This window comes from Bombus affinis, chromosome 12 (genome assembly GCF_024516045.1).
Source record: "Bombus affinis isolate iyBomAffi1 chromosome 12, iyBomAffi1.2, whole genome shotgun sequence".
Classification (NCBI taxonomy): Eukaryota; Metazoa; Arthropoda; class Insecta; order Hymenoptera; family Apidae; genus Bombus; species Bombus affinis.
In genome coordinates, this window is record NC_066355.1 from 4,692,133 (window position 1) to 4,707,076 (window position 14,944).

The window sequence follows — 14,944 nt, forward strand, 5'->3', positions numbered from 1 at the left end:
AAAGACTACAATTTTTCCATTCCGGGGCCACTAAATTTTACTACAATTAACGCTGGCAGCAAATTGCTACTGCCGATCGCGGAGATAACCTAATTACTACATAATATCAGGTAGAGTTGTTGTTACGATGTACCGGTGTGGTAGGAGGGGAAATTTAAGTACAGCCGAGGCTTTAGCACCAGCGCGACGGTGGGATAATTTTTCCTCTGATTATGGGCACGTGCAATATTTCCATTAGTTGTCAATTTAGTTGTCGGCACCTGATGGACGTACGTTGGATATATGTACCTGCAACCGTTCCGGGAATAATTAACAATAAATTATCCACGGAAGCTATCATTACGGTAGCTAATCGTGACAAATTGACCGTTATATTATTAAACAGCTTACAAACGCTAATTGCGTGACTCGTGTGAATCGTTTGAACGAGAGCAAGTGGCTGATTGTAAGTGAATAATGGACACTTAGGCCGATCGTTTCGAATCATAGATCGAGTCGAGTAATTGACTTTCTTTCGATAATTCGATCCTACGGTAAATAGCACATAGGCCGAGATAAAATTTAATATTATAACCTTGTCCGATGAAATTCGAAGTGCGTCGAGGATATACCGTTACTTCGTGGTCATTGGGTTCGTTAATTATGTACATACATACATATAAGATAGAATCTCGCTTAATTAGGTGATGAACTACCGGACAGATCGCGAAGAAGCTTATATCTTATATAGCTTCTCCTCGAAAACTCCTTTTCAATTGGATTTTCCTGTAAAACATTGTTATGGAAGAAATCTTTTTCGTGCTTTATCAAAAGTCATAAGTACTAAGGTGCTTAAGAAATTGCTGGAACAAAGTTGTTGAAAATAGTCTGAAGCACGACGTGGCCAATAATTTTCCCACCATTGGTAGCGAAGCGTTTCAGAGGGAATCTTTCAGAGGACGCCACGATGCACGTCTAAAACGCAAAGTTAATCAACCTGCTGACAGATGGCAGAGGCAGTATCGCAAATTGTGGATAAGCCTTTACCAAGTACCGAAAAATATCAGCAAATATTCCGACGTGTTGAAAACTCGATTAACTAATGATAGAAGAGCAAACGAGCAGCCACTTCGTGCATCGATAATTTAACAAGAAAATACTGTAATATCGAATAAATATACATACATATAGAAAATCACCACTTGATGGATGTCGATTACACTAAAAAGAGTAAGAAAATGAAAAACAATAATGTCTTCTATTTAGCAAATGAACGGTTCTTTTACACTTCTACCGTTATTACTTATCGTGCCGCTGTTATAGCAGAGTAACTGAAAAATTAACTCGTGTAATTTAGAGCGGCGTTTAAGTTGATCGCCACGCTCTTAACGGATCCATTACGTTATCCTTGTTAAACCAACACGTACAGAGCGAAAACGCTTGTTCGCCGGCGCAACATGCAATCTTGAATTTAGAATTTCGATAACGCCATGCAATAAAACCTGTTTTTCCCGCATCGAACTCATCGATGCAATATATATTGAGAAGTATTAGTCCGGTTCCCAAGATGGTTCGTTGAACAACCTATGCCTATGTAGGAATTCACGAGGTTCATCGACGAGACACAGCAAATGATTTTATACTTTGGAGCGATTTCAATTTCTCTTCTTTCCTCTTGACACCAACGTTGCGAACGATTCCTCGTAATACGGGTCCCCGATCAAAGTGTAGAGCCGTTCACGATCTCGCACAATCGCATATCCAAGGGAGTCGAAAGTGCGAAGCGTTTACACCGGTATTTGAACTTCGCTGATGACGGTAATCACGCTCGCTCGACGCTTCAATTGCACGTTTCGTCGGGTTTCTGCGCCTCGGTTACTTTACGATCGGGAGTAACCCAGCGTGGTGGTCAGGATCGTGTCCTCTTCGTCAATCTCTATCCACGAGACCTTCTCCAATATCTTTTTACTCATTTTTCAGCTTCGCTTCTTTGACTATCCTTTCTCCACGTTTCGGTAAATTAACGATAGGCGCACGTTCCTGCGGAGTCGAGTAAATTTCTATATTTTTTCTTCAATGTTTACTGTAAGACTGATGGAATTTACCTTTGTTTGCACTTTCCTTATCCAATTTCTATTTAATCGACTGAGTTATACTTAGCAAATGTAAATTTAATTGTAATAAATTTGTCTGATGTTTACGATACACGAGTGAAATTATAATTGCAAATTAATATAAAATGATTGGTTTCAATAATGATAGGAATTAAGTAATTTAACAAGGCGCCATATAATATTTGTATATAGTACATAATATGAAATTATGTACTCCGTGGAGAACGAACGTTTTTGTAAGATAGCAAAACGATAAGACGGTGTTAATTATAAATAAAAGAGTGTGGCAGTTTGATGAGTTTATCCTGTCATTAATCGTTACCAGGGTAGAAAATGCGACGCTTCTGGTGGCATTGCGGTGCTCTTAGTGTGCCACGGAAATTCTAGGATTCTCAACAACCATGCGGCCACGGTTGGCATTATTTGAAGTGTTTCTATACGCGGATGAGTTATTACCGTAAATTACTATTGTTACGACTTCCCTGGGCGCGCGTTACCGTAATCTTTTTGACACGTAGCGCGACACACGGTGCCTTTCAATTCGCCTGAGATTCAAATTAGCCGTGCTTCAATGTATTATCCCATGGCGGTCTCTGGCGAGCGCGCGAGCGCGTACTTCCTGATACCCGTTGACAACCGTAGAAATCACGCTGTCAAAATATTTTTCAGGCCGACCGCTTTTTCCAACCGCGTGTTCAATATTCACTGATGTGACAGCGATGGCCGCGGGATTGCGCATAATTTCACCGCGCGACGATTTTCGACTCGTTACAGAATCATCGCTAAGAGCCAACGAGGACGCGATGGCTAAAAATACCAAGAATATTTCGTTCGGATTCATTGTGTTTCGGCTGAATGCGTTCTCCTTCCTGGATGTGTCTCGGCTCGTGAGTCGTGAGACTTCGCTCGATCTTCTGGTCTAAGAGGAAACAAGAAGAAGAGAAGAAGAAGAAAAAGAAAAGGAAGAGGAAGGAAAAAAAGGAAACGTTCCATGGAGACGGTGGCGCGGAGACGCGGCGACACGGTCGTTCCACGGTGTTCGGAAGGATGCTGCGACATTATCCTTTCCATGTAGCGAGCGCATCGACGACGAATGCACGAGGAACGCGCTTGTATCGAAAGGCTATACGTACGTGTATAAGTATACAGACACGAGTAGCATACAAGCGGAGATCGCACGCACGCGGCCAACAGAGCGCACCGGTTCGACCGGAATCGAAGCTCCGTCGAAGCCCAGCCAGTCTCCGCGGCTCGATCTCTCACGAGAGAGCCGTGAGCGCGTGCATGAACGCACGCACACGCAAGCAGGAACACGCGCGGAAAGTCGAAGCCAAAGCCCAGCAGTCGGTGGACGCTTTGATGTGGCCGCCGCCGCCGCTACCTTCGCCACCCTGAATACCTTTATATCTCGCTCTGCTGGCTCTCTCTCTTTCTTTCGCATTGTCCTGCCGCATAGTCTCGTCCTTCTTTCGCTTTCTCTCCTACTTTGTAGCTGCACCACGCTCTCGACTTCGTTCCGCAATTCATCTCGGTGTCCTCGCGGACTGAACTTCACCCCCTGTCGAGACAACCGAGTGTGACGATGCTCTAGCTTGCCTTGTGACACGATCAATTCCTCCCTTTCGTTTTTTCCATCGGCGAGGAAATCCGGATTCGTGGATTTCTAGGAAAAAGAAATGAGCAATGCAGGAGCGATAATTTCCTAGTAATCGTTAATCCTTATGTTCTAGTAAAATATCGAAAGCTTTCGATTTTAATATTCCCTTCGCAAATTAATCTTCGCTTGAATCTTTCATCTTAATCTATATGGCAAAGGATTGAAATTCTTTACTGCCTAAAAGTACAACAAAGTTGAAACTTTAGAAAAAATGACCTGGATTTCATTCATTGTTACAGAGGATGTCCCCAATTTCTGGATGGAGATATAGTTTGGACGGGAGAGAAAACGGTTGCAGAGTACGTATCGACACGTCGATCAAAGGAGCACGAAAGAGTGACGGAAAGCAAAATCCTCGGCGATGCCCGACGTGGCCGGAATGTGGGATGTAGAAAAAGTGGTGACGTCCCTTTCCCCCGCTTTGGCGGTACCGATAGCAACAGCACGAGGATATCGCGGAGCTTGCGTTCCTGCGGGATCAGGAAAGAGGACGACTCTTGGCCAGCACCTGTAGCACGTAACCGTGTGTCCATCTGTCCACCCGTACCATCGGTGGGAAGGCAAGGCCTGACTTCTTGCAGCGCAATCAATCGAGCCGCCGCCGTTGCCAGTTTCTATTCCTCTTTTCGTTCCCATCTTCTCTTCAACTTCATCTTTTCCGCTCACCACCTTCGATATCCTTCTGCTATCTGCTATCTAGGTGAGTTTAGAACCTCTTGGAACATAATCTGACTTCAAGTACCCAGGAATTTTGATTGCGTTGCAATTTTACTCTTGCCTTGACATTTTTTTTTTCCTTCGGAGAAGCGCGGTACTAGGGATTCGAAATACCAGGAATGTGACGTACTCGCGATTTGAGATACTAATTTTCTATAGGTTCATGGAGCCTGTCGATATTCTTGAATTTTAGTTTTTTCGCTTATTGCCACACCACTGTACCAACTGACACTAAATAGTTTATTTATGATTATCAGTTTGTAAATTTCTGGTTAAATGGAAAGATTGTGATCAGTTACAGCTGTAAACAAATTCTAATCATAAAGAATCAAGGATTGAAATTGTACTAGAAATTTGACACAGGTGCTACGAATGCAAAATAGTAGAAATGTAAAATTATAATACAATATCAAAAGCCGAAGGCATTAGGATTCTTTAAATTAACTTATCTTAGATTTCATACTTCGACAAGTGTGACGATTGCAAATACGACAGTCGCAACTCGCAAAGACGTAATTTCATTATGGGAAAGACACGGTCCAGCTAAAGGCGTAGTCGAATCGCGGAGCTCGTTGTTCAAGTTTTTAGCTCAAAACAGGTACCGGTGTTTTGCGGTGCGCGTAAAAGAGAGCCTCGTGCGTGCCACGTATGAAGAGAGTTACGCAAGGCTTCTTAATTTCTTTTCCTCGCGGTGAACCGGCGAAAGAACCGTGGCCTTGACGATTCTACCGAATCAACGTTGAGATCTTCTCCGTTACGTCATACCTTTGATCTTCCATATTCAACATTTTTTACGCCCTCAGAGGAAGCATAACGTGACAACGATGACAATAAGAGACTGGGAACTGTAGCTCGTAGGACCAGAAATTCGCAACGGGCCAGAAATTCAAACAGGTCAAAATCTGCATACCTATCGACCGTTCCTTGGATCCTAGTCTCTATTTCTCTCAATATAGAAAACAATAGAACTAGAAGGTGACCAACGAAGACAAACGATGGGTGGCAGATTCGAGAGTCACGCTTACAACTTTTCCTATTTCAGCAATCGTATTATCTTAGCTTTTCTCTGACATGGTTCAGCGTCGAAGTCAAACTAAGATGTATATAGTTTCGGCTTTTCTTCTTTATTTCAGACGCGGTATTTTTTTTCAGGAGAAAAAGAAGAAGAAAAGATTCGACCATGAAGATCGTTCGTTATCTGGAAGATAACGCGACTCGTTGTTCGCAGAATAATTAAGCTGAATGTTTGAATCGTAGAGTCGAATAATAATGACGATGCTCCACGCGGCGGTACTCACAGTACCGGCACAATATAATTAACAGTAGCCGTGTACACATGCGGAGCAACAATTGCCGGCTCCTCTTTGAAAGAGAGACCACCTCCGGAGGCGATAATTTATTATTTTTATAGGGAGCTATTCATCAATGGCTGCGGTCTCTGCCACGGTTCCTATACCGTCGTCAGGTCACCCACAGTAGATGAAAGAGAGGGAACAGGTGTCCAGATTTGACGAGGAGAAGCTTAATTGTCTTCTTCCGCAGAAAAAACTATCTCTCGGTATCTTGTTATTTATGATGAGAAAGAAGAGTGTAGTAATTAAATGTTAACTTGGATCGTGTAATAGTTTAGAGGAAGATTCCTTCATAAAGCATTTCGTGGAAAAAGTCAGTTTAATTTTCCATTTAGATCTTCTATAAGTCTAATATTCTCTTTGATTCTTCAAATATAAAAGAGGAAAGAGACGAAATTAGTTCATTCATTTTCAGTGACTCCGCATTCAGGGAATACGTTGTCTAAACACTTCATTTTTAGCTTCTAAACGATCATACTATATAACATTGATTTTTAAGTGTTAAGATAGGTCGTGTAATACTTTAAAGAGATACACTTGTTTATGAAGCACATTTTACGGAAAAGATCATCCGAATCTTCTGGTTCGCTATTTAAGAAACTTAATATTCTTTCTGTTTTTTAAAAAAATGAAGGGAGAAAGAAGAAATCCATTTTCGAAGGTTTCCTCTAAACAGTTTTCGATTATTTACATTGACAATATTAATATTTGACTATCCAATGAACCGCTTCTGATCTTGTCTTAGAAATGACAAAATGTCACCTTTGGTTCTGAATATCTCGTTTAATCGACGCTACATTTTTAAAATCCAAATGGCCCTAGACATTTGTGCAACTCTGTAGACGAAACGATCGGCTGCCAGGCACGATTCTAATTTCCATCCACTGTACTTTCATGGATGTTCACAGCGGTCAGATCGCTTTGCTCTATTTGCATTTAAACGGCTCGCTATGGTTGACAAATGAGGCCGATATTATCGGACAATCGATTGCCAGGCTGAAGGAATCGCTTTGCTCGCGCCCGCCAAGCCGGCAAATCTCTTAACTTCGCGAGCCCCGATTCAGGAAAGGGCCGGGAAGAGGAGAACAATCGGGCCTGCGACATGCCTCTACAAGCGGATTCCGTGTTCTCCGTGTCTGCCTGTTCTCTCTCCGTGTTCCTCGTCCTCCTTCTTCGTCTCGTCCCCTACCCTTTTCCCCTTTTGTTCACTGTCTGTTTTTGTGCGACTCATTTCGTCCGAGACACCCGTGAATTTGCTGGTTCTATGGGAACCAACAAAACCAATAAGATGCATGCTTTCGCTAAAGATCTCGCGAAGTTTACTGCTTTAAGCCATTGAATGATAAAAAAAATTATTTTTTTCTAATAGCGTCTACATTTTTCTATTTTCTTTTTGTTTTCTTTTTTTAAGATGTGGCATCTGAAAGAGTTCGAAATTATATATTATACTCTGTATTCTCTCTGTTGCGGATAGTGTTGCTATAATATTTTGTGAATCAATTTGGAATTTTTATAGTTTCGATGAATAATAAGTGAAAGTAGATGACGACGAAGATATATTAAATAACTATGAAGTTATTTTTGGTCAAGGCCACGAGGTTCCTGAACCCCTTGGGAATCGAATCGAATAATGTTTGGACAGCGTACTATGTCACAGAGGAAACTCCGCACGGGCAATTACAATATTTCCTACGTTGTGAAAGAGGATGGGCTTGGCTGACACTCTGACAGCCCGTAGTCAAATGTTCCACGCTCCCTTGCGTTCTCCTCTACGCCGCCATTGTATCTGCATACGCACATGCCTGCTTCCCTAACAGTAACTTCTCGTTTTCGTCTCGTCTGGTACACGTGTCGCTGCTAAACTACCTTTCGCTCGTTTCACGCGCTGTGAATTTGATTTTACCTCGGAATCACTCATTCGATCGTTCCTTCCTTTGTTTTCATTTTATTTGTGAAAATCATCAGTCCCCTTCCTTGCTCGTCCATAAATCATAGCGATATTTATTTGACTCTATCGCAAAATTATTCATTATAATTTCCTATCCCTTGTTTTCCCTTTTCTCAATTAAATTATGGAACGATTTGATTGCTCTACCTACGTCATCCATAAAATTTAACTGTACCTCGAAATATTTCTATTATTAATCGAAAGAATCAACTTTCAGATAATTGTTTCCAATATCTTATCATTCGTCCTCATTTTTAAAATCAAAATTATCAACCAGAACAATGGACCGATTTAATCACTCTCCCTCCATCGAATTCAGGACCATAAATTAATCTGTGCCTCAAAACAGTCCTTTTGTTTCCACGTTATTGACTAAAATGATGAACCCCGACAATGGGTTAGTTTAATTATTCTTCCTGGGCGATAGAACGCAGTCGCTATAAATGGTATACCGGTAAATTCACGGTCAACGAAAAGAAAGAGAGACAGAATGCCAGATCAAAGGAGAGGGTCTCACAGGTGGACGCATTGCGCAAACGAAAATCTCATTATCGCGAGACAAAGGTAGGACGATTAATCATCATCATCGGCGTATCTCTGCGGGCAGCGCGTCTGGCTCGCGGCGGAAGCGCGGGATGATAGACTCGAGGAGTCGAAACAGGAGGAGACGAAGAAAAGAGAGCAAGATGAGGAACGAGCGTCACCGTTGCGGTGCCTCGTGAAAGGTCCATGCGGAACTAAGTCGTCGTCCTTTTGTTCTCGCGTCGCTGGACCATCGTAGCCACCTACCAGACTTGTTTCTCCTTTTCCTTCTTTTTTTTTATCTACCTCTAAAAGACCATCCTCCCTATTTTCTCTTCTTCTTCTTCCTTTTTTTCCCTTCTCTTCCTCTCGAAGCAACGATACCGCGACAGGGGGCTCGATTCTTTCACGATTCGTCGCAGTTCATTTGCGTATAGATCTCTCTGTTGGACGATTCCAAAGGAAAGAAGTCGAAGCTCGGTGCCTTAGTCTGATTCCATGGCCGTCGGCAGAACGCGTTAAATTAGTAATTGTGTTTATTACGAAGGCAGGGGTAGCCGTTTTCGATCGCTGCCACCTCGTGTCGCGTTCCTTTCGAAGTTAATCCGTGCCTCTGCAATTGCTTTTTCGCCTCGAGAAAGAAACGATTTCGTGTGTGGCGTTCGAAGGTATTGCGTTCCCTTCCGCCGTTTAAAAAGATGGAAAAATGTCAGTGTAATAGCAGCTTTTGTCCTCTTTCCTTTCGCTCTTCGTGTACAATAGTATATGCGATGGATTTTAAGAGCCAGACCACCCTTCTTGCGCTCGTGTTTCGAAATCGACAAACGAGTCGGTTATATTCTCTATTTAGGTGTGACAGTACGTAGGAATTTGCATAGAGAACTATCTGTATCCGCCATGAAATTTCTATGAAACGATTTATCTTTCACTTAGTAACATATGTGTGTTTTACGATATACCATTTGCGATTCATTACAATTAGAGACCTGATTGATGAAGTCGCATTCGGAATTATATGTAGCATTCAGTCTTCTCCGATGGACAGCGCCTTCTCGAAGTACACGTAAATTGAGATGTAGGAGAATTTGTACGTTCGAAAGATCCTGTCGCTAGAAGGATTCTAGGAAAAATTCTAGCAACGAGAGAAAAACTGCATTTCTCAGAAAAGTAACAGTGTGCGAGGATAGACTACAAGAAGAAAGAATGCAAAGATATCGGAAAAGAGACTGTAGCGATAAAAAGCAATCCAAATACGTTAAACAAGGAAGCGAAGGAATTACACTAATAGAAAGGAGCAGCGTAGGAACACTAGAAGTAGAATCTAACGACAAAAAGAACAGCGACAATCTTCAACACTAATAGAAAAGCCCAAGAGTATCGGAAGAAATGACACTATCAGAACAAGAAAAAGATTCTACAACTAAAAATACAACAGACTGTAACTAGACAACAATCCAGGATGTAGCGTTCCACGTACAGGATACTAAAATGTCGTTCCGCCCAAGAACTCCTAATAAAGGAACATTAATGACGTTTAATTACAACAATAATATTTTTTCCATGAACACGGTAGCCAGAGAAACCTTGGAAAAACTGGACGACGCGACGGGCGAATTACGCTTCGCTCGGATTCGACCCGGCAGTTTCTCCTTTACCTGGAGTATCGTAACGCGAATCCGCGACACGATGGAGGATCGGAAAAAGGAACAAAGGAAAGGAGAACGTAAAGTCTGTCGTTTGACTGGCTGGGTCGAACCGATCGAGCGCCTCGTAATTATTGGGTTACCTGAATGAGAGACGGTCGGTGTCGACAATGAAAAATTCTGGAAGGATTAATTTCCAGCCTCGCGGCACCACCACGATAGGTAGGATCCTCGGCTTCACGTTTTCCCCTTCAGGGGGAACATGGCCGTGGCTCTGCAACGCGCGGAAGTCCCATCGAAATTCCGGTGTGCACGTGGAGCCCATCAATCTTATTTATGCATATTAGAAATTACGCGTATATGTAAGTACACGGCATGGTACACGATACCACCGGCGAAAAACGAAGAATTAACAACGTTGTCGGGCATCAATCTCTGCCTCTGTTCCTGTTCGATGTCGCCGACCGGTTTTTAGGCGAGGCAACAATGTTATTAAACGCTATTAGAATAGGTCGTTTAAAAAAAGATCATACCCGATCGTTGATTTTATGTACGATATTAAAAATATCGAGAGCACCGAAGGAATACTGGTTTTAACTCGGACATACGACTGTTCGTTCTTTCACTCGTACGAGAGATCTAATGTTAATCTGGAATGGCGACGAATGTCACCGGAGGTGGTCCACGATGATAAATGCGAGGCCTTAGGCGGACCTCACCAGTGAAATGGTAGGTAGGTAGCCGGGTAGCCGACAACACGCAGCAGGGGTCTCTTCTCACCTCTGTCCGGTGGCAGTGCAGTGAAAGAAGGAACACGCTTCCGTTTCAACGAATCCGAAGTCAATCTGCTGCTTCGATCTTTCCAGAATCAATCTGTTTTACGCTGTGTTCATAAACAAAACATTCGCGATTCTAGAAAGATTCCTGACAAATCTATCGATTTCTATATGAATGTAAGTACGTACTTACATAGTTCTTCGCTTGATACCTCTTCAAACAAGCGAAAAAGAGAGGAAAATAAATTGTCGTGCACGTTACAAAGAAGGTAATCAACATTCTTTACGTTTGCTTTTATACTCTCGGAAAGATAATTGGAAGCACGTACATTCGAGTGGAGCCGGGAAGGAGGAAGAGGAGATTTAATATCGAATCCAGCGAACAAAGAGGCAGACAAAGGGCGAGCATCTCGACGCGGAGAAAGGAAAACACTTCATTCGCTTCTGTGAAATTATAGAAGGCGGAGAACGACGTTTGCAAACGTCGAGATGCAAAAGAGGCGGCGACCGTCAGCAACCGGGTTCAGAGGTTAAAAATGCGACCTTACTCGACAAGAGGGAACCTTCATCGTCGTGCTGCGACAGAAAGCGTCGCTTTTACAAACGCGATCTAAAGAGACGACGCGTGCTTTGTTCTTATATGAGCGTACACATCGAGCCGGCGAGGCTTGAAAAAATTGCTTGATATAAACAACAATTAAGTAGGAGTGCCGTGGATACCTTTCACAGCGTCGAGCCCCGTGGGAGAGCTGGTGTACGACGCGACGAGAAAAAAGAAGTCGAAAGGTACGCGGTGCGCATAGAAGAACGACTTCCTCGCGTAGGCGATCCTCGAATCCTCCATACCAAAATTGGCCAGAATAACTCTGCGAAGAGCGAGTAATTAGTTTCGGAAACGATTGCAATTGTCCTTCGATTAGGAACAGTTAGGCTAAACGAAAGAGAACGCTTTCGACTGGAACGTTTATGAACGAGTTATTAAATCTGAACGATTTAATTCGGCTGTCTTTTAATTAGTTTGTCGATTCATCGTATACTCCACTGAGAATTATATTCTCGCGTGATCCGTTACGGTAGATATTGATATACGAGATTATCGAATGGACGATGGAAAATTTCTGCTAAAAGGAACAGAAATCCTCTGCCGTCGATCGTTTTCAGCGTTGGTTAGGCTACATTTTTAGACATAGATTGGCTTAGATCCTTATCTTGGGAAATCCTCGTGCGAGCGAGATCCTACAGATAGATAACCGTTAACTCTTGTGAGAAATCATTGGCAGCGTTTAAACGTGGTTGAGGAATTTTTAAAGCTTCCATTCTTCCAGTTCCCTGCCAGATTTTGTATTTTTTCTTCCATGAAAATGACGATCGTGTCTTTTAGATGTTACGTGTTTGATTGATGGTTTCTGGTTTGTTTCGTTAGTCAAAGAGGACTATTTTCGAGACTCCATGCGCAGTTTGCATGGGGGTTGCGAGTTGGTTTAAGGGGGCGGGTCGCATCCCCATGACAACCGTTGGCCTCGCTGATAAATCGACTTCGTGCGCGGCACATCGGTACACCGTGAAATGCGATTCCAGATTACTTCGAAAGTTACGATCCTAATTAACGATCCACGAACGCACTCGTTGTTTAAATTACCGCTTTCGTGGGTTCATGGTTCGATGCACTGGGAACGAGTTCTGTAATTCAACTCTTCTGATAAAGTTTCTTAATAACCAGCCTTTAAATGACTTTATTATAAATTAATAGTTTCGACGATTCTCTAAATCGTTGGTTGCCGCGGCAACATCGTCCGACTTTTCTGATCTTTAAACACATTTTCCACCCGAACGATACAATCGTTCGTCGTCGTTGATTAAAGAACCATGACGCTGTAAAACGTTGCCTGGCAAAAACGTAACTGCTTCAGCCAGCCGTGGAATCGTTCGATCAGACACTTTCAGCAATAGTGGACCTCGACATTTCTCTCTCTTTCTTTCTCTCTCTCTCTCTTCATCCCCGTGATGTTCTCCTTCTTCATATACATAGCCACGACAACCAGTCGAGGTTGTGTCTGCCTTTCCAGAAAATTTTCCGCGGAGTTGGATGGAATATGAAGTCGCGTGCGCTCTTGCAAATGTATCGCAAATTGTCGTTGCGAAGTGCTTAATGCAGGAGGCGAGGTGGTGGCCGTCGAGGTGGCGGAGGACGAGGACCAGGATTGGGGCGAGGAGACGCTCTTATAGACGAAGGGAGACGAAGCCATTTCGCCCGTACCCGCCCACGCTGGAATTCGAAGCTTGGTTGACGTCAGAGGCGTAGCAAAACTGTCATCTGGGCGAGGAGTCTGACGACTAACGCGACGCTCCTCTAATGGTCCCGGTAATGTCGCCCGTAAAGATAATCGACCGTGAGATCTTCGACCGTCTCGTGGCTTTCTTCGTCGTGCGGATTTCCATGGGACCGCGAATCGCGAAACGATTTTCCGGCCTCCGATGAACGAGCCGGTACGCGAAGCGTTAGCAATTGTGTAGATGTGCAGGTGCAGGCTGTCATCAAGGGTGCACTTGGTGATGGAGCGTTCTTTGAGGTCGGTGACGTTTTCAAATGTTTTCTCTCCTTCTAGATTTTTCTCGCAAATAAAGACGGAATGGTTTCGTTCAGGATGGAGACGGAGATTTATGGGTTTTATTCGTTAATGCGGGATACGAGGATTTATATTTGATTGCGTGCTTCTTCTATTTCAGAATGTAGTCGTAGTTTTCTTTCTGTACGTGCGTGAAACGCGTGAAAAATTTGATTGCGATTTAATGGCGCGCAGGGGTTTATTAGGGTAATTTATGGGCAATTGGTAACGAACGTGGGCGTCGTTAAAATTTTAATAAATATTTGTTAGTTTGTTTTAACGTTTGTACGAGGTGACAGAGAAATCTGCATCGATGCATTCGACGCGAATGTAGAGCCGCCGCGATGCAGTAACATAATGGCCCCAACAAGCCACGAGGGGTTGGGTCGGTGGCTCGGTTGCCCTCAAATCATCACGGGGGTGTGAGGCAAATGACGTTCGGCCACGCGGAAGTAACGCGATAATGGCAGCTATGAAAGGCCCCACCACGATATCTGATGCTTTGATGTCCTCTCCCAAAGCTGCTCGCTTCAAAATCCATTCTTTTCACTAACACTTTAAATTCTTGAACCCACACACACTGCTTCTGTCGATTGCTTTATTACGATCCGAAGCGACGCGACGTAACGATCTCAATAAAAGTATCCTCCCTCTGCATGTAATTCCATACATTTATTCGTAGTACTTACATGAATCTGCTACTAAAATCTATGGAATAGTTTGTTGAAATACAAACTGAGATTAAAAAGTGAAATAGGGGAAACGATCTGTAAATAAAATTAATTGGCGGTTTAAAGGAGATAATACCCTGTTTCTTAATTAGGGCACTAGACTCTGAAATACGCTTTGAACCGCTGGCTATTGCTTATTCCTATGTTTCTGACATCGACAATGATGCAATTTGAGTAGGGATATAATTGGTTTAATAATGTCTACTTAACACATTCACTGCTATTTACATGCATATTTTTTTTTATCAAGAGGTCTTTATTTCAAGATTACATTATACTATTTTTCGCAATCCATCGAAACGTACAATCTCAGAACACACAATACTTGCTTCAACAGTATCATTTAGATTCTAAGCAAGATATTGGAGCTGTTCACACACCACATTGATTAACTCCATAAATTGAAAAGTAGGAAAATATAACGTTACAAACACTATTTTTTAATTGTACGTTATACTTTACTATTCATTATGCCATCCTTTTATAACAACTAAAGCTATGAAGTAAATCATTTGTTTCTCGATAGTTGAATATTAATCGCGTACTCGTGTCATTAACAAACTGGCCAAAGGTGTCGATTAATTTGATTCCTGGAAGGATAAACTATAAATCTTCACTAGAATAATACAGACTAGTACAACGAAACGATAGATACGTATATAGCATTGATATTCAGAACTGGACAAAAGAATTCTGTGCCTTATAAAGCGATCAAAAACTGCAATTACATATGACAACTATAAATCACATCTCTATATTCCAACGACAAAAATTGTAACGAAAAATTACTGAAACTTCCCAAGTTCACGAGTAACTCTTTCCCGTCGCTTTCAGCGGATGTTAAAGAAAACGAATCCGCGACATTGGCCCAGGTACCACGAAGATCGATTCCGAAAAGC

At 42.6% G+C, this 14,944-nt stretch overlaps 1 long non-coding RNA gene across 2 annotated transcripts in view; it reads left to right on the top strand.

Moving 5' to 3' along the window:
* LOC126922503 (uncharacterized) overlaps nucleotides 1-14,944 on the top strand; it is a 77,496-nt gene that overhangs the window by 19,868 nt on the left and 42,684 nt on the right. For both annotated transcript variants that reach the window (XR_007712810.1, XR_007712812.1), the window contains exon 3: nucleotides 3,990-4,450. This is a non-coding gene — a long non-coding RNA (uncharacterized LOC126922503). The remainder of the gene's footprint in view (nucleotides 1-3,989; nucleotides 4,451-14,944) is intronic.